The following is a 21,169-nucleotide window of genomic DNA, read 5'->3' as shown; positions in this document are numbered from 1 at the left end:
AGGCGGGCGGGGGCGGGGGTGGGGGTCAGCGCTCTGGCCCTGGGGGGGGGGGGGGAGGGTGGGCGCCGCTGCTGCTGCTCCCCCGAGGGGCGCGGGAACCCGCCGAACCCCCCGGTCGACGGCAGGTGGCGCTTGGACACAACCGCCTTCCCCGGGCACGTGGGCGCTCCCCTCCTTTCTCTCCCTTTCTGCAAGGCCGAGACATCCCTTTAAAACCCGGCCGGCGGGAGCCCCCCGCTCCGGTTGGCGCTTTCAGTTTGGCCCTTTCTCCGCGGCTGTCTCCCCTCCTCCCCGCGTTGGGACGCGCCGCACGGGGCGCTTTTGGCGGCCCCTCTGCGCCCCGGCCCCCTGCGGAGGCCGGAGTAACGGTCCGTGGGGCTCGGCCCTGCAGGTCCTTTGGCCCGCGATCGGGCCCCTTCCCCGGGCTGGTTCCAAACCCGGTACGGACGCAGAGCTGCGGCCCAGCCCTGCCGCGCGCCGCCCCCGCCCCACACCCCCGCGCCCTCCCCTCTCCCCTTCCTCTTTGTCCCCTCCCCCCTGTCTCCCCACCCCCCCACCCCCCACCCCCCCAGAGCAGCCTCGTCCTGAAATCGGGCAAGAGCTAGCACGCCTTCTGGATCACTCGCTAGTGTAGCTGAACAACCCAGACCCAAGAGAAAACGGGAGCACCCCAAGTTTCAAGTCGAAATATTTCCTTTTCCCGTGGAAAAGTGGGACCGACCGCCCGGAGGACCGGAACGCGGCGCGCAGGCCAAGCTGATGTCCCAGCCCCGCTCCCGTCTGTCTCGCGCCGCTCCATCCAAAGCCGTGTTTCTTTGTGTGTGCGCGTTTGGTCCCTGTTAACCATCTCTGGATATTCTGGGCGCAATTAGGAGGACACCGCCGCTTCTTTTCCAGTCTCTGTCGTCATCCCGGTCTTCACACCCTCTCCGGCGTTGGGAGCTGGCAACTTTGAACAGTTCCCGAGATAACGCCCAGAGGATTTCACAAGAAAAGTCAGCTGCTTAAGACTAGTAAAATTAGCCAAACCTGCTTCCTTTCAGGTGCTCTGTCTGCGAGAAAAAGACTGCATTACCTAAGCATTGCAGCTTTTCTGACGTCTTTAGTAACAGGGTACCATTTTTTCACAGATGCTTTTTTTTTTTAATCGTCGTGGCCATACCCTCCCCCCTTCGTCCATCCTAACGAAAAAACAAAAACAAAAAAACACTGCATCAAATACTTGTGATATTCAGGCCAATAAGACTGGCAGTTTATTTTTTAAAGGGCCAGAGGGACCGAAAGAATTGACAGTCTTTCTTATGGGTTAACCTGAAATCAGGAGATGTCTGAAAACCAAAGCAGTGTGTGGAAATTCATCTCCCCGCCCCCCTCAAAGTCACCCACTGCATCTTGTGTTTCTCTAGCCTCACAGGTTTCTCAGCTATTCCCGTCGCTGGGAGCACCACAGGAGGGTGGGGTGGCCTAGGTGCTGACCCTGCCCCTGCTGCAACCCCACACTTCGGCTGGAGGGCTTGGAATAATTTAGGTCCTTGCAATATTTTCAGGCGAATTAGGAGGGCACCTAGCATTTTAGAAAGAGAATGCATTTGAAAAATCTTTGCAAATTCAATATTTATGTACATTTTTCACTGAATAGCAAAAAATCAGGTTTAACTTCTTACTTGATATTTTACATGAAAACATTTCGGGCTTTTATTTTCCCGTTTCTCTTTGCCTTTGTTACAGAGACTCCTAAAATCTATCCTTGGGAATATACAAGTAAGCCGCATTCATATTCTTCTTAAAGCACCTATTTTTTTTTTCAATTTTTAAAAAAAATTAAGTTTACTTTTAGAATGAGAATTATGTGAGGGCTGTAAAATAATAGGATTTATTCTTACAGTGTGGTGATCTTAGAGGAAATGTAAAATGTACTCTTTCAAATAAGAAGTGTAATTTCTGTGCAAAGATGGCCATTTTGGGGGAAGATAAAGCTGGAGGAAGGGGGTTGGTTATTAGGCAAAGAGGACTGGGAATGGTAAGTAGAGATGAGTGGGTGAGAGAAAGCCCTGTGATTCCAGGAGTCTTTCAGTAAACAGACATGGGGAGGGGGGCGTTGCTGGTGCGCACAGGAATGTGGAAGAGCCAATTTCGCCCTTCCTGCCATAGGCAAGGCAAGACAGTTTTCAGGGGGATTAACATGGATCCACCCTGCACATTCAATGTTAGCTAATTTACTGAGGACTAGGATCGAGGAAAAGAAAAGAAAATTAAATAACCTCTTTATGCTTTCTGTTTGTTTCTTAAATAAGTATATCATTTAAAAAAAATAAATGGGAACATGTTTGAGACCTGCACATTTCTCACAGGAAGAGTATTTACTCATGAAAAATGGAGGTCTGCAACACCAGCAGTACTCAAGTATTTAGAAGAATTTCAGGCTAACGAAAACTGTGGCCTTCTCTAATGATAACACCTCTTGGAAGTCTAATTTGGTAAAACGGAAATCTGTCTGCTATTTTTTTAAACCACTGAATTTACCTCAGGATCAGATGCATCTGTGTTCTCTTTTAATAGTGAATATGCGTGTCCTATTTGTTTGTACATCCACCTATGTATGCACTTGTTTAGAAGTGAGGGATGCAATCTTTCTAAGAATAAACATTGCTGGGTATATACTTAATGTTCAGAGACTTAAGATTTATTTTTGATCATCAGAGCTATAAATGACTATTTTCTGTGGTTATTGGATCTTTATTGAAAAATGTATAAGAACTGTTGTATAAGAGGGTAAGGTATGCTACAGAATCTCTCAACAAAAATGCAATTAGGACGAATATGACATATTCCTCTTTCCTTTGAAGAAGAAACATTTTGCTAAGTAAATAACACACTAAAAATATCACTGCGTGAATACCCGATTCACTGAAAGGAACATGCCATTTTTAGACGTATTCCACTGCATGCCTGTCTCCATCGCTGACAGCATGCTGTGCAGAACGGCTCTTCCCTTTTCGGCCTGGAGGTCCTGCTCTCCTAAGGTGAGTCCTTGGCTCTTCTGATTCATCTCCATCAGACCTAAATCCTGAGTTTGGAACTGAATGTCTTCCATTTACGGGGCCTCCCTTTTGTGTGTCCCTCAGCCATGGTGTGTGTGAGTGCACTAAGGCGCTCAGCCGTGTCCGACTCTGTGCAACCCCATGGACCGTAACCCTCCAGGCTCCTCTGTCCATGGGATTCTCCAGGCAAGGGTACTGGAGTGGGTTGCCATTTCCTCCTCCAGGGGAATCTTACCAACCCAGGGATCAAAACCACATCTCTTATGTCTCCTGCATTGGCAGGCGGGTTCTTTACCACTAGTGCCACCTGGGAAGCTGGGTATAAATTGAACTCACCCTAATTTCCAGGCACATGCACACACATGCGCACACACACACACACACAAACACACACACACACACACACACACACACACTGCTCTTCACTACTGCTTTTCATATATTCCCTACCTTGGTGAAACTTACCACAACATCATGTTTAGTCGCTCAGTCGTGTCCGACTCTTTGTGACCCTATGGACAATAGCCCAACAGACTCCTCTGTCCATGGAATTCTCCAGGCAAGAATACTGGAGTAGGTAGCCATTCCCTTCTCCAGGAGAACTTCCCGACCGAGGGATCTAACCCAGGTCTCCTGCATTGCAGGCAGATTTTTTACCATCTGAGCCACAAAGGAAGCCCCTAGTGGAATGTTGGTTACCAGGACATACACATTCACTAAAATAGAATGTGGACACCATCTCAGAATCATTACTCAATACACTTACTTAAACACTGAGATCTTTATAAGGTGACGATTTCTGTCTCATAAGAATTCCACAAGTCAGCATGATCAGACTCCTGCCTCCCTCTCCAAATCACCTCATTCTTCTCATGACGCTTTGCCTTGGCATTGTCCTACCCACCTGAAACTTTCCCATCACCAGATGTCTGCATGTGGAGCATTCACTGCATTCAGACCTCAGGTGCAGTGCCCCTCCCCCAGGAAACAGGCTGCCAAGAACTTGTCAATACCCTGCTTGGCCCATCACACCTCTAAAGTTAAAATTTTCTTGCATTCTCACTTATTTATTCTCTGAATCACCTAGCCAGAGAGTACGCTCCATTAAAGCAGGAGCAGTCCCGGCCAGGTTGGCATAGGACAGGGGCTCTGAAACTTACAAAACTCGATTTTACATCGTGGCCAGTACACACCCTATAGAAACCAAGGTGTCAATATCAAATATTGATGTCAAATCATTCTCTCTCCTTAGTAGGTACAGTTCGGGCTATTTCTTTAAACAGTGTTAGCTAAAACCCACTAAATTCATCTATTAGGGCCGTGCTTTTGGAGTTTAAAAAACACTGACTTTTTGAGAGCTAATGCTCAGAATATTCTGTCTTGGATGGAACATTCTGGTTCCAGCATCTTTTCTTAAACTGATGGATCTCATCATGTAGTTCCCTGAGTTTTATTTAATAGTAGCAGAAGAATTCTATAAACTGCTTTTGAAATTAATGTCTTTTTTATTCATCATAGGAGCTGTGTATTATTTTTAAAAAAACAGACTTTTTTTTGAGAGCAGTTTTAGCTTTACAGCAAAATGGAGTGGAAAGTACAAAGGATTCCCCAATATTCTGTGTCCACACACATGCACAGCCTCCCCTACTATGGACATCCCCCACCAGATAGTTAAAGTGATGGACCTGCCCTAACACACTACAATCACCCAAAATACATAGTTTACATTAGAGTTTGCTCTTGGAGTCATACTTCTTAGGTTTTAACAAAGAGATAATGACATGTATCCATATTACAGTATCTTGCAGACTTTTCACTGTGAAAACCTTTCTCATTCTCCTCCCTCCAGCCTCCAGCAACTGCTGTCTTTTTACTCTCTTCATAGTTTTTGTTTTCCAGAATATGTTATAGTTGGAATCATATGGTATGTAACCATTTCCATTTCAGAATGGATTCTTTCACTCAGGGACAGGCATATAAAGTTCCTCCGTGTCTTTTCATGACTTGACAGCTTATTCTTTTTTCTTGGTGACTAGTATTTCATTGTATGGATGTACCACAGTGTATTTATCCATTCACTTCCTTAAGGTTATCTTGGTTGCTTTCAAGTTTTGGTTATTATGACTAAAACTGATATAAAAAGTCATAGGGGCTTCCCTGGTAGCTCAGTGGGAAAGAATCTGCCTGCAATGCAAGAGATGAAGGAGATGCATGTTCAGTCCCTGGGTGGGGAAGATCTCCCAGAGGATAGCAATATTCTTGCCTGAAGAATTCCATGGACAGAGGAGCCTGGCAGGCCACAGCCCATAGGGTTGCAGAGAGTCAGACACAAATGAAGCAACTTAGCAAGCTTGCACACAAAAGTTTACAGAGAGGTTTGTGTGGACATAAGTCTTTGATTCTTTTGAGTAAGGGCCAATGGTCATGATTGCTGGATCAAATAGTAAGAATATATTTAAAACGGCTACCATTTTGCACTCCCATGAGCCATGAATGAGAGTTGCTGTTTCTCCACATCCTCACCAGCATTTGATGTTGTCAGTGTTTTGAATTTTAACCGATCTCACAGGTGTGTGGTTGTATCTTGCTGTTGTTTTAATTTGCGTTTACCTGATGACATCTGGTCCAATCACTTCATGTCAAATAGATGGGGAAACAATGGAAACAGTAACAGACATTATTTTCTTGAGCTCCTAAATCACTGAAGATGATGACTGCAGCCATGAAATTAAAAGATGCTTGCTCCTTGGAAGAAAAACTATGACTAACCTAAATAGCGTATTAAAAAGCAGAGACATTACTTTGCCAACAAAGGTCCGTCTGGTCAAAGCTATGGTTTTTTCAACAGTCCTGTATGGATGTGAGAGTTGGACCATAAAGAAAGCTGAGCGCCAAAGAACTGATGCTTTTGAAGTGTGATGTTGGAGAAGACTCTTGAGAATCCCTTGGACTGCAAGGAGATCAAACCAGTCAATCCTAAAGGAAATCAATCCTGGGTGTTCTTTGGAAGGACTGTTGCTGATGTTGAAACTACAATACTTTGGCCACCTGACGCTTAGAGCTGACTCATTTGAAAAGACCCTGAGGCTGGGAGGGATTGGGGGCAGGAGGAGAAGGGGGCGACAGAGGATGAGATGGTTGAATGGCATCACTGACTTGATGGACATGAATCATGTCACAAGGAATCAGACACGACTGACTGAACTGATGATATATAATATGGAGCAATTTTTCATATGCTTAATTGACATCAGGATGTCTTCTCTGATGAGGTGTCCATTCAGGTCTCATGCTCATTTTTGAATCAGGTTGTTCATTTTCTTATTGTTGAGTTTTAAGAGTGCTTTGTATGTCTTGGACAGCAATCGTTTGTCACATGGGTCTTTTGCAGACATTTCCCTCAAGTCTGTGGCTCGTCTTCTCATTCACTTGAGAGTGTTTTTTAACTAAGTTACTTCACCCCTCCGGGGCTTCAGTTTCCTCATTTGTAAAGTGGGATAATAGTAGCCACCTTACAGAAGTGTTGTGATGGTCAAACACAAGAGTCTAGAAGAGAGCCTGTGCTTTTTGAGATGCCTGTAGTGTTATTATGGTTATTATTCTAATATTTTATGCTCCAATGTCTGAAAGAGTTCCTGGCATGTTATTCTGTAAATGTCCACTGAGTGGATGAGTTTTCATACGTGTTCATGTACACCAGTAAGCTCAGTTTTCACTCTAAATCTCTTCTGAATCCATTCCATCGTGCGCATTTCTCCCATCAGTGTGCACGTGTAGGTTCTCCTCCATATTCGGGTGGAACTTGATCACAGCCTCCAAACCCCCAGGTCCCCTGTTCCCGCACTGCAGCCGGGCTGTTCCTTCTGGCACAAAACTTGAAAACAGGACTTTCCCAACTTCCTGTGCAGGACGCCCTTCACCCTTGAGCGAAGTCCCCTCCCCTCTGCGATTTGACTAAGGCACGTGAGTGTCTTCTCCTTCTGCCTTTCCAGCTTCATCTGTTTCACAGTTAACGTGATCCCAGAGAAGTGCTAGGGTAGTTAGCACAGGGCAGTGGCTTCCAGACGCATCTGGACGAGGACCTGCTGTACAAAATACTTTTTACACTGCAACTTGGCACACCCACACTCTGCACAAATTCAAGTAAAGCTAACTAGGGGAGGGATGCTTGTGGTTCCAGATAAAGCATTTTCACATGTTCACACGGGTCCTATTAACCAGGCATTTTCTAGAACTTGATTTCTTTGGCAATTTAAACAAACTTTATTTTCATTTAAAGTATATTAATCCAACTGTTTTTCTTTCTTTTTCGAGAACCTGCTCTGGAAAAGGCATTCAACTGGGTACCCCAGGGATTTTATAAAGAAGGTGAAAAACTGTTTCCTAAAAGCACGTGTTTTTAGTGTCAGCAGAGCTGCCCTATTACAGGGACTGCTCTCAGGGGCGGGCCTTCTCCAGCTGCAGACATGCATAGCTCCACGAAGGGAAACAGAGGTGGGGAGGGGGCAGGAAGATGGCTCCTGCACATTATGCTGATCCTTTATGGTCTGAACAAAAGAGAGAGATAGAAGGGCTGCATACACGCCTGAGTGCCTGCCTGGAGTTGGGTCTGAAAGGAGAGGAGAAAGGACCACTGTCTGCCTTCCGCTACTCTCCAAGACTGACTTCACTCCCTTTTGTATCAGCTTCCTTGTCTTACACCCTCAGGAAGATGATGTATATGGTTATATGTGTGCATGTTTATGAGTGTAAAATAAAGTGTAAAAAAAATACAATGGATGGACAATTTTGAAAGGACAGTTTTAAAATTCCTCCAATCTGAGTTCTTCACACATGGTTACTGCCTTGGGTGATATGCCTTAATCTTGTCTTAGAGAAAACATCCGTGTCCAGAGCTACGCTGTGTCATTACTTTTGGTGATGTCTCCCCAGGGGAAGGGACAGAGCCAGTGGCTGTCTTGCAGGTGAGCATCCTGTCCGTTTCCAGGATGCAGCCGGTGCAGCTGCGGAGGGAGATGCCTGCAGGGGCTGACCGGGAAGGCGAGATCATCAGTTGTGTCTGATGCCACACCTCTATTCTCCAGTCTGGATGTGATGAGGTGAAGTCCAGCGTGACTCTCTCTGACTGTGCAACTTAGCTGTGACCTGCGCGGCGTCTCCCTCCCTCCACGAGCCCCGTAATCAGCTAAATCTTTCCTTAATTGACTCCTGAACTCCGGCGTCTACGGCTGTTTTCTTTTCTGGCCCTTGCTGAATAGATTGCTCTCTTGGTCTCACTGTCTCTCCAGGCCCTGGTGCATGCTTTCTGTCTTTCTCACAGTCTCTCTCTCTCTCCTTTTCTGTTGCATCTTTTTTCCTTTGCTATAGCTGAGATTCTTTCCTTTGGCCTTGAAACGTTCATAGTATTGGTGTAATCTCCATGGTATAGGCAGGCTTCCCTGGTGGCTCAGATGATAAAGAATCTGCCTGCAGTGGCAGGAGACGTGGGTTCGATCCCTGGATCAGGAAGATCCCCTGGAGAAAGGAATGGCAACCCCACTCCAGTATTCTTGCCTGGAAAATTATATGGACAGAGGAGCCTGGTGGGCTACAATTCACGGGGTCGCAGAGAGTCAGACACCACTGAGCGACTAACACACACAGATGGTATAGGCAGAGCTGCAGGCAGTACAAATTCTCAAGAATCATAGCACAGACAAGAAGTGGAGTGAGACAGCTGGAGTGGAGGGGATGGCTTTAGTCCCTCTCCTTGGAAAGTGCATTCAGGAGCCCACCTGCCTGTGCTCCTCATCACTGGAGCCGTCCGCTGCAGAAGTGGAATAGAGGGCGTCTCCTGGCAGGGGTGGTAGAGGATGGGCAGTGAGAGGACCTGTGTGTCCCCTTCCCCTGGAGAGATACCTGCAGAGGCTGAGCAGGGGAGCTGCATCCCGGGTCAGGGGGAGCTGCCTCTCCATCGCTGGCAGTGATGACCTGTGTGACCTCCAGGCCAGTGGGCACCACCCTGGATATTGGTTCCTCATGCACCGGACAAGTCAGACCTGATGACTTCCTGCCTGCTTCTTACCACTTAATAGTTTATACATGACTAAGCTCATCATTCTCACATAAATCATAAACCAGGGGACATTACTTGGGTTTTATTCTCTTAAATCATGTTTCTGATACTTGCAGACTCATTGTATTTTAAATATGCTCACTTCATTGTGACTCCAGTACTTTATGGTGTTTATTGTTTTTCCTTCTTCCGTTTAAAGGTAATGCACACTGGCCTATCCTTGTTTTATTGCAGCTCACAGATGAACTGTGTTTTTCACAAACTGAAGGTTTGTAGCAATCCTTCATGGAGCTCATCTATCAGTGCCATTTTCCCAGCAGCATTATTTTTACATTAAGGTCTGCACATAAAGAAGACTGAACATCGAAGGATTGATGCTTTTGAACTGTGGTGCTAGAGAAGACTCTTGAGTCCCTTGAACTGCAAGGAGATCAAACCAGTCAATCCTAAAGGGAATCAATCCTGAATATTCATTGGAAGGACTGATGCTGAAGCTGAAGTTCCAATACTTTGGCCACCTGGTGCAAGAAGTTGACTTACTGGAAAAGACCCTGATGCTGGGAAAAATTGAAGGTGGGAGCAGAAGGGGACGACAGAGGATGGGATGATTGGATGACATCACCAAGTCAATGGACATGAGTTTGAGCAAGCTCCAGGAGTTGGTGATAGACAAGGAAGCCTGGGGTGCTGCAGTCCTTGGGGTGGAAAAGAGTCAGACATGAGTGAGCGACTGAACAATGAACAGTACTTTTTTTTAGACATAATGTTATTGCACATTTAATAGACTACAGTATAGTGTAAACACAGCTTTTAAAATCAATTATTACTTGATTTTGTTTTTAAAAAAGCTATGGTATATACATATCATGGAGATACTATACAACCGATAAAGACAATATAGATGTGTATTTATTGACATGGAAAAGTATCACTATAAATAAATACATTTATGTATACATGTACACTTGCATATAGGTACTCATATAAAGGGAAAAACATAGGAATGAAAAATGTGTAATTTAAAAAAAAATTTTTAATCTAATTTTTAAAAAATTGGTTTATAGTGGGTGTATAATGTTGTGTTAGTTTCAAGTACACAGCAAAGCCTTTCAGTTATGCATATACATATATTCATTCTTTTTCAGATTCTTTTCTTTACAGTTTATTTATCTTTGGCAGTGCCGGGTCTTCATTGCTGCATGGGATTTTCTCTACTTTTAGCGAGCAGGGGCAACTCTCCAGTTGTGCTGCTCAGGCTTCTCATTGCGGTGGCTTCTCTTGTTGCAGAGCATGGGCTCCAGGGTGTGCAGGCTTCGGTAGTCACAGCACACAGGCTCAGCATTTGCAGCTCCTGGGCTTCGAGCGCGTTCCTCCAGAGCTGTGGTACACTGGCTTAGCGGCTGCGCAGCATATAGGATCTTCCCAGCCCAGGGATTGAACCTGTGTCTCCTACATTGGCAGGCAGATTCTTTACCATTGAGCCAGCAGGCAAGCCCTCTTTTTCAGATTAATTCCATGTAGATTACCAAAGGGGAGATGTGAGGCGGAGGAGAAATTAGCAGTTTAGGATTAACACATACTACTATATACAGAATAGATAATCCACAAGGACCTACCATATGGCACAGCGAACTCTACACAATATTCTGCAATAACCTATAAAGATAGCTATTGTATGCCCTGAAAGTGAAGTGAAGGTGTTTCACTACTATATACAGAATAGATAATCCACAAGGACCTACTGTATAGCACAGGGAACTCTACATAATATTCTGCAGTAACCTATAAAGATAACTGTTGTATGCCCTGAAAGTGAAGTGAAGGTGTTAAGTCGCTCAGTCACATCCAACTCTTTGTGACCCCACGGACTGTAGCCCGCCAGGCTCCTCTGTCCATGAAATTCTCCAGGCAAGAATATTGGAGTGGGTTTCCAATTCCTTCTCCAGGGGATCTTCCTGACCCACGGACTGAACCCAAGTCTCCCACATTGCAGGCAGATTCTTTACCATCTGAGCCACCAGGGAAGCCCCCAAATGTGTGTGACTTTGCAATACTTGCTTTATTCTGATGGTCTGGAAGCAAATACACCATATCTTCAAGGTGTAGGAATGTGGAATTATAGGAAAGCAGATAAAGAGATCAAAGTCACCTACCAATACCCAGGGCTAACACTTGGGTACCTCTCCTTCAATCTGGGTAATGCTTCTTCCACCTGCTCCAGGGTCTGGTCCTCAGGACCCTTTGCAGAGACCACATCCTCTTCCTGGCAGCCTGGCAGCATTCTCTGTTGTGGGATGCCTTCCCCAAATCTCTGGCATCCCTTCTCCACTGTTCTCCACTGAGAAAGCTCCATCACTCTCAACCATGAGCACAGCCCTCTCTGAGCCGGTCCTTTCAAGGAAGCCCCAGCCATCCTCCTCCTTTCACCTCCTCTGACTCAAAGACGCATCCAGAGGGCTCACCGCCCCACCCCACCCCACCCCCGCCAGACACTGGGTATGTTGTATTAAGTTGTTTCAGTTGTGTCCGACTCTTTGTGACCCTATGGACTAGAGCCCACCAGGCTCCTCTTTCCTTGGGATTCTCCAGGCAAGAATATTGGAGTGGGTTGCCTTGCCCTTCTCCAGGGGGTCTTCCTGAGTCAGGGATTGAACCTGTGCCTCTCATGTCTCCTGTATTGGCAGGCAGGTTCTTTACCACTAGTGCCACCTGGGAAGCCAGCCAGACACTGGGAGACCCCAAGTAGCTATGGCCTTGGTTCCTCCTGAATTCCCTCCCAAGCTGGGAGTGTCAGGCATGATGCTCACCAGCCTCTGCTCCCAGACACAGTCCCCAAAGGATGGCAAAAGTAAGATGATGGCCCTGCCGGGTAGGCTGAGAACAAATCATCAGGGCAAAGAGGATCCTTCTCAAACCTTAGAATTGAATGGGACTGTGCATGCTGGACTTTTGGCTAAGTGGGGCCTGTTATCCCTATTTTCCTTCTGGCTTCTTCTTTTTTGGAATGAGGATGTATACTCCATGCCCATTCCATCTCTGTGTTTGCTAAGCAGATCACTTGTCTGGTTTCCCAGGTTCATAGCTGGAAAAGGATTTGCAACAGGATGAATCATAAATACAATCTCCTTCATACCTGATTTGTTGTTGTTGTTCAGTTGCTAAGTCATGTCTGACTCTTTGAGATCTCATGGACTGCAGCACACCAGGCTTCCCTGTCCTTCACCATCTCCAAGAGTTTGCTCAAAGTCATGTCCATTGAGTCAGCAATTTATGTGACACTTAGTAGAGATTTGGGGCTTAGAGTTAATGTAGCAATGGACAAAGATTTGGTGGGGGAGGGGTGTTGGGATGGAGTGAATGTACTTCACATGTGAAATTTTTAATGACATTTTTAATGGCTAGAGAATTGACTGTTAGGAGATCAGTTGTGGTCCCCAAACTCATATACTGAAGTCCTAACCCTCAGGACCTCAGAGTGTGACTGTACCTGGAGAAAGGGTATTTGCATTTGATCAAATTAAAATGCGGCCATTAGGATAGGCCCCAGCTGTGGACAGTGACTGCAGCCATGAAATTAAAGGATGCTTGATCTTTGAAAGGAAATCTATGACAAATCTAGACAGCATATTAAAAAGCAGAGACATCACTTTGCAACAAAGGTCCACAGAGTCAAAGCTATGGTTTTTCCAGTAGTCATGTATGGATACGAGAGTTGGGCCATAAAGAAGGCTGAGCACCAAAGAATTGATGTTTTTGGACTATGGTATTGGAGAAGACTCTTGAGAGTCCCTTGGACTGCAAGAGATCAAACCAGTCAATCTTAAAGGAAATCAACCCTGAATATTCATCAGAAGGACTGCTGCTGAAGCTCTAATACTTTGGCCAGTTGATGGAAAGGGCTGACCTACTGGAAAAGACCCTGATGCTGGGAAAGATTGAGGGCAGGGAAAAAGGGGGCAACAGAGGATGAGACATTTGGATTGCATCACCAACTCAAAGGACATGAGTTTGAGCAAACTCCAGGATATAGTGAAGGACAGGGAAGCCTGGCGTGCTACAGTCCACGGGTGGCAAAGAGTCAGACATGAACAGACATGAACATGAATGACTGAACAGCAACAACAACCCAGTAGGACTGGTGCTTGTAGAGAAATGGGGGAGCTTGAAGACAGATACAGATGGGGGAAGATAAGGTGAAGACACACGGAGAAGAGCAGCACCATTCCCAACCCAAAGAGAGATGTTGGAACAAAACACCAATCTTGACTTTCAGAAGAAATCCACCCTGTACACACCTTGATTTCGGATCTCAGACTTCAGGCCTCTGGAACTGGACATCCACACAGGTCCATGGCTTCCAGCCACTCCATGTGTGGGGTGTTTTCTTAGGGCAACCCCAGGAAACTTGGCTTCCCCGGTGGCTCAATGGTAAAGAATCCACATGCTAACACAGAAGACACAGGGGATGCAGATTTGACCCTTGGTTTGGGAAGATTCCCCTGGAGAAGGAAATGGCAACCCACTCCAGTATTCTTGCCTGGAGAATCCCATGGATAAGAGGAGCCTGGTGGGCTACAGCCCTTGGGGTCACAAAGAGCCCGATATGACTTAGTGACTAAACAACAGTAGCAACCAGGAAACTAAGAGAGAAAAGGAGCAGAAAAAACACAGAGCTCACTTCTCTTACGTGTTCCATTGAAAGACATTCCCCCTTTACCGAGTTTCTAGTAATTCACTCAAGTCTGTTTGGAACCGTAAACTGTTGTAAAGGCGATGATTCCCGTTCTCCCCTCTGAGGACGGCAGGAAGGAAGCATCAGCGAGGTACAGAGTGCCGGGTGAGCCAGGGTGAGTGGATCCCTCATCGTTGCCAGCCCTGGAGCTCCTCGGACACACCTTCATGACCACTTCGATCACATTTACACCCCAGTCTCCAGGGGACAGTGATTCTATGAGGGCAGAGGTCTCATGACCACACCCAGGTTTGGCCGGAAGATAAGACACTACTGAACAGGGACCTTCTTCTACCCAGTTTCCCAGGTGTACTTTGTAGACGGGAAATGCTGACAAATATAAGGATATTGCTGCAGATTTTAGTTGAAAGATGTCACCATCATGCTGTGTGTTCCAGGTGGAATAACAAAAGCAATACCGTGGCTGAAGGAGAAGGCTTTCCCATTGGCCACAAGCCCCCTTCAAGCAGTTAGCAAGGCGCCCACAGAGCGGGGTTCCACATGCTCCCTTAGAAATGACAGATGGACAGCTGAGGAGGGAAGTCCAGAGGTCACAGTGGCTTTGAGAGGGCGGCCAGAGAAAGAAAAACCAAGAACAACATGAACCCCCTTCTCCAGATCATTGTTCTGTTTCTGATTCACCGGGTGACCCTGCTCAAGGTCCAGGCCACAGCCCCTTGTGTTCTTTCCCATGATGTTCTTCACCTTGAACTTGTCTGTTATTTCCCTGTCCATGCAGCTTGGTGTTGTCAATATCTTATCAACATGTTAGCAAATTCATTCTCTCAGTTCTTCGGTTTTCCCCCTCTTGCGTGAATCCACAGGGGGTGGCCCAAAGAACACCTTATTCAGACACATCCTTTTATTCTGTTAACTCGTGTGTTTTTCCAACAGTTTTCCTACAGAAACTTCAGTTCCCAGGGATGACTTTTCTAGGCAGATTTCTTCCTGTTTCATGAAACAAGACTCCCAGGGACCCTTGCAAATTGTAAAGATCTACACAACTTCATGTATTACAGGTCATTATACAATTGGAGGGAATTTCTTGAGCTTGGAGAGTGGAACATTAGAATACATCTCACAGCACAGGGGAGAAATAAATCCGGTGAATATGGGGTCCTAATGTCCACCCACCCTCCCCACGCTGTGTTGCAAGGAGCCAGCAAGCGCGGAAACCACTCATCTGATTCAGGCTGGAAATCTTAACTTACAGAGCTGATAGCAGTAATCCCACAGTTTTTGAAAGAGCTCTGTGTCTTTGCCTTCACTTCCCTCAGTCCGTTTCTTGGAGCAATGACATGATTTATCCTGTGTCTTTGGTATTTTTCCCAGGTCTTAGCTATGTTATGTCTATACTGGTGTCGGGTCTCTGTTTACCTTCTTATAAACAGAGAGCAAGGGGATAGTTAATGGTATTTGGGTCGAATACGTGGCAACAGGAGTGAGATACTGCTGTGTATATTTTTGGTCCTGGCAGTGAAGAATAGGATCTGTGGCATAAAAGGAAAGATATTTATAGTATTTCCTGGTCATGCATTTACTTGCCCAGCCACCTCAGCTGTAGCTTGTTTATTGTGTTAATGCTAATTACAGCCATGTGACAGAATCCTATTACATCTTGTACAAAAATGGTTAGTCGTTCTATACGACACATTCAAGACCAAATACGTGATTGACATTAAAAACCCCCACTCCACAAACATAAATCGAGTCTAAATTTGGTCATATTTACCAGAAGTGAAATATGAGAATCAGGCAAGCATCCCTCCACCCCAACCCCAAACACACACAGAGGTGATCTGCCTTAAATCCAAAGACGGTGTATGGTATCCAGGTTGCCTGTTTAAGTGAGAAGCAGACTATGAATTTCCTTTACAACGATATTCTTTAGTAACTGATTGGAACTCCTGATGGCGAATTTCACTGCTGTGTGTTCTGCAGTGTTTAGAGGTGACACTGCTTCTCTGGGCGTGAGAAGCACGTTTCCATACACACCACACACAGAATATGTAGCACACACAATTTTGAATCCGAATTTTTGATTTTATGGCTTAGAATCTCCATTTACTTAATTGATGTGCTTACCCTGTGTAGAGCTCCCTGGTGGCTCAGTGATAAAGAATCTGCCTGCCAACGTAGGAGACTCTGGCTTGATCCCTGGATCAGGAAGATCCCCTGGAGAAGGAAATGGTAACCCACTCCAGTATTCTTGCCTGGGAAATCCCATGGACAGAGGAGCCTGGCGGGCTACAGTCAATGGGGTTGCGAAAGAGTCGGACATGGCTGAGCGTAAGCATGCAGTTCTTGCTGAAGTCACTCTGATCAAAGTTGTTGGTATTTGTTCAAGAGTCTGGGTTATTTTGGCTATGGAAACATATTCTGCATTAAACAAGTAAAAAGAGAAATTTATCTTATTTATTACAAAAACTGGACTTCTCTTGTGACTGAGCTGGTAAAGAACCTACCTGCAATGGGAGAGACCTGGGTTTGACCCCTGGGTTGGGAAGATCCCCCTGGAGAAGGGAAAGTCTGCCCACTCCAGTATTCTGGCCTGGGAAATTTCAGGAACTGTTTGGTCCATAGGGTAGCAAAGAGTCGGACAAGACTGAGTGACTTTCACTTTCACTTCATTACAAAAAATATCATTTCAGGTCATTTTATATCTCAATATCTTCTGTTAGTGAGTATCAATATTTTTTATTCACTCACATATTTATATATTTAATAACTATTTATTAAGCACCATAAGCCTCTCTTATCCATCTCCTTCAGAGGGCAGACAGACTGAAACCCTCAATAACAGAAAATTAACCAATCTGATCACATGGACCACAGCCTTGTCTAACTCAATGAAACTATGAGCCATGCCATGTAGGGCCATCCACCATGACGGGTCATAGTGGAGAGTTCTGACAAAATGTGGTCCACTGGAGAAAGGAATGGCAAACCACTTCAGTATTCTTGCCTTGAGAACCCCATGAACAGCATGAAAAGGCAAAAAGATAGGACACTGAAAGATGAACTCCCCATTGCACACCCTATAGGTGTGCAATATGCTATTGGAGAAGAGTGGAGAAATAACCCCAGAATGAATGAAGAGACGGAGCCAAAGCAAAAACAAAACCCAGTTGTGGATATGACTGGTGATGGAAGTAAAAGTCCGATGATGTAAACAGCAATATTACATAAGAACCTGGAATATTAGGTCCATAAATTGAGGCAAATTGGAAGTGGTCAAATAGGAGATGGCAAGAGTGAACATCAACATTTTAGGGACTAGTGAATTAAAATGGATTGGAATGGGTTAATTTAACTCAGATGACTGTCATATCTACTACTAGGCAAGAATCCCTCAGAAGAAATGGAGTAGCCATCATAGTCAACAGAAGAGTCTGAAATGCAGTATTTGTCTGCAATCTCAAGACAACAGAATGATCTCTATTTGTTCCAAGGCAAACCATTCAACATCACAGTACCAAGTCTATGCCCTGACCAGCAATGCTGAAGAAGCTGAAGCTGAATGGTTCTATGAAGACCAACAAGACCTTCTATAATTAACACCCAAAAAAGATGTTCTTTTCATTACAGGAGACTGGAAGGCAAAAGTAGGAAGTCAAGAAATACTTCAGTTCAGTTCAGTTCAGTCGCTCAGTCGTGTCTGACTCTTTGCGACCCCATGAATCCCAGCACGCCGGGCCTCCCTGTCCATGGAAAAGAAATACTTAGAGTAACAGGCAAATTTGGCCTTAGAGTACAGAATGAAGCAGGGCAAAGGCTAACAGAGGTTTGCCAAGAGAACGCACTGGTCATAGCAAACAGCCTCTTCCAACAACACAAGAGAAGACTCTACACATGGACATCACCAGATGGTCAATACAGAAATCAGAGCAATTACATTCTTTGCAGCCAAAGGTGGAGAAGTTCTATACAGTCAGCAAAAACAAGACCAGGAGCTGGGTGTGGCTCAGATCATGAACTCCTTATTGCCAAATTCAGGCTTAAATTAAAGAAAGTAGGAAAAACCACTAGACCATTCAGGTATGACCTAAATCAAATCCTTTACAATCACACAGTGAAAGTGACAAATAGGTTCAAAGGATTAAATCTGATAGACAGAGTGCCTGAAGAACTATGGATGGAGGTTCTTGACATTGTACAGAAGGCAGGGATCAAGACCATTCCTAAGAAAAAGAAATGCGAAAAAGGCAAAATGGCTGTCTGAGGAGGCCTTACAAATAGCTGTGAAAAGAAGAGAAGTGAAAAGCAAAGGAGAAAAGGAAAGATACCCCCATCTGAATGCAGAGTTCCAAAGAATAGCAAGGAGAGATAAAAAAGCCTTCCTCAGCAATCAATGCAAAGAAATAGAGGAAAACAACAGAATGGGAAAGACTAGAGATCTCTTCAAGAAAATTAGAGGAACCACGGGAACATTTCATGCAAAGATGGGTTCGATAAAGGACAGAGATGGTATGGACGTAACAGAAGCAGAAGATATTAAGAAGAGGTGGAAGAATACACAGAAGAACTATACAGAAAAGATCTTCACAACCCAGATAATCACAATAGTGTGATCACTCACCTACGGCCAGACATCCTGGAATGTGAAGTCAAGTGGGCCTTAGAAAGCATCACTATGGACAAAGCTAGTGGAGGTGATGGAATTCCAGTTGAGCTATTTCAAATCCTGAAAGATGATGCTGGGAAGGTGCTGCACTCAATATGCCAGCAAATTTGGAAAGCTCAGTAGTGGTCACAGGACTGGAAAAGGTCAGTTTTCATTCCAATCCCAAAGAAAAGCAATGTCAAAGAATGCTCAAACTACCGCACAATTGCACTTATCTCACACACTAGTAAAGTAATGCTCAAAATTCTCCAAGTCAGGCTTTAGCAGTACGTGAACTGTGAACTTCCAGATGTTCAAACTGGTTTTAGAAAAGGCAGAGGAACCAGAGATCACATTGCCGACATCCGCTGGATCATCAAAAAAGCAGGAGAGTTCCAGAAAAACATCTATTTCTGCTTTATTGACTATGCCAAAGCCTTTGACTGTGTGGATCACAATAAACTGTGGAAAATTCTGAAGGAGATGGGAATACCAGACCATCTGACCTGCCCCTTGAGAAACCTGTATGCAGGTCAGGAAGCAGCAGTTAGAACTGGACATGGAAAAACAGACTGGTTCCAAATAGGAAAAGGAATACGTCAAGGCTGTATATTGTCACCCTGCTTATTTAACTTATATGCAGAGTACATCATGAGAAATGCTGGGCTGGAAGAAGCACAAGCTGGAATCAAGATTGCTGGGAGGAATATCAATAACCTCAGATATGCAGATGACACCACCCTTATGGCAGAAAGTGAAGAGGAACTAAAGAGCCTCTTGATGGAAGTGAAAGAGGAGAGTGAAAAAATTGGCTTAAAGCTCGACATTCAGAAAACTAAGATCATGGCATCTGGTCCCATCACTTCATGGGAAATAGATGGGGAACCAGTGGAAACAATGTCAGACTTCATTTTTTGGGCTCCAAAATCACTGCAGATGGTGATTGCAGCCATGAAATTAAAAGACACTTACTCCTTGGAAGGAAAATTATGACCAACCTAGATAGCATGTTAAAAAGCAGTGACATTACTTTGCCAACAAAGGTCCGTCTAGTCAAGGCTATGGTTTTTCCAGTAGTAATGTATGGATGTGAGAGTTGGACAGTGAAGAAAGCTGAGCACTGAAGAAATGATGCTTTTGAACTGTGGTGTTGAGAAGACTCTTGAGAGTCCCTTGGACTGCAAGAAGACCAGTCCATCCTAAAGGAAATCAGTCCTTGGTGTTCATTTGGAAGGACTGATGTTGAAGCTGAAACTCCAGTCCTTTGGCTACCTGATGTGAAGAGCTGACTCACTGGAAAAGACCTTAATTCTGGGAAGGATTGGGGGCAGGAGGAGAAGGGGACGACAGAGGATGAGATGGCTGGATGGCATCACCGACTGGATGGACATGGGTTTGGGTAGACTCCAGGAGCTGGTGATGGACAGGGAGGCCTGGCGTGCTGCGATTCATGGGGTCGCAAAGAGTCGGACACAACTGAGTGACTGAACTGACTGACTGAACTGTTAAGCAAAGAGATGCCTGTTAGAAGGAAGGACTAGGTAGATATCTTTGGATAATAGCTTTCTTCCAAGTATCACCTTAGGATATTTTCCACTGTGCGAGGCAAAGAGCTTGATTCATTTTGGACCGGGATGGCTGGGTAGTCCTTCCCTTCTGGAAATACAGTCATTAAGAAGACTGGGGAGCAGAGTCTGTTGGAAAGAATCTGGCTTTGAAGTCTAGAAAACAGGGAACAGCTCTGGGCGCTACTCATCCTTACCGTCTCTCCTGAAATTCTGAGCCCAGGAGTTGCAAAGAAGTCACAGAAGCATGTTGGGAGAAAAGTAGCTTTCTCCCCTGTCATTACCTCTTGCTGGAAGTTGACCTTGGGAAGGTCATATAATTTCCTGTAGATTCTCCTTATCCACAGGCTGGAAGTGATATCACTTTCCTTGCCCATCTCCAGATTTGTTTACAGATGAAGGTGATCACTGCTTATAACAGGATCATAAAGTATAACCTGACTTAGAAAATGGAAAATATTTTCTTTCTTTTTTGTCAAACAATCCTTTTTATGCTAAGGTATTAAAGTATATAGATAGATAGTATCATCGACTCAATGAACATGAATTGGAGCAAACTCAGAGAGATAGTGGAGGACAGAGGAGCCTGGTGTGCTGCAATCCATGGTGTGGTAAAGAGTCAGACACCATATAGTAATGAGAAACCACAACAATATAATCAGCATACATATGTGTCTATGTTTTCAAATGAGTGCCAAGAGAGTTAAGACCTCTGATAGGAGGCTTCTGTGCCTATGTAAGATCTATCTTTATTTCAGGTGCTTTTTTTTTCAATTAAAGTATAATTAATATAATATTGTGTTAGTTTATGTTATACAGTAGAGTGACACACACATATATATATATATATTCTTTCTCAGACTCTTTTATAGCTTATTACAAGATATTCAACACAGTTACCTATGCTACACAGTTGGTCTTTGTTGTTTATCTCTTATATATAATAGTTTGTATCTGCTAATCCCAAACTCCTAATTTATATCTCCCCTTCCCCTTTGGTAACCATAAGCTGATTTTCTATGTCTGTGAGTCTATTTCTGTTTTATAAATAAGCTCATTTGTATCATTTTTTAAGATTCCACATATATAAGTGATATCACATGGTATTTATCTTTCTATTTCTAACTTCACTTAATGTGACAATCTCTAGTTCCATCCATGTTGTTGTAAATG

The sequence above is a fragment of the Cervus elaphus genome, chromosome 11, assembly GCF_910594005.1.
Source record: "Cervus elaphus chromosome 11, mCerEla1.1, whole genome shotgun sequence".
In the NCBI taxonomy this organism is placed as follows: domain Eukaryota; kingdom Metazoa; phylum Chordata; class Mammalia; order Artiodactyla; family Cervidae; genus Cervus; species Cervus elaphus.
Note: the sequence above shows the minus strand (reverse complement) of the source record.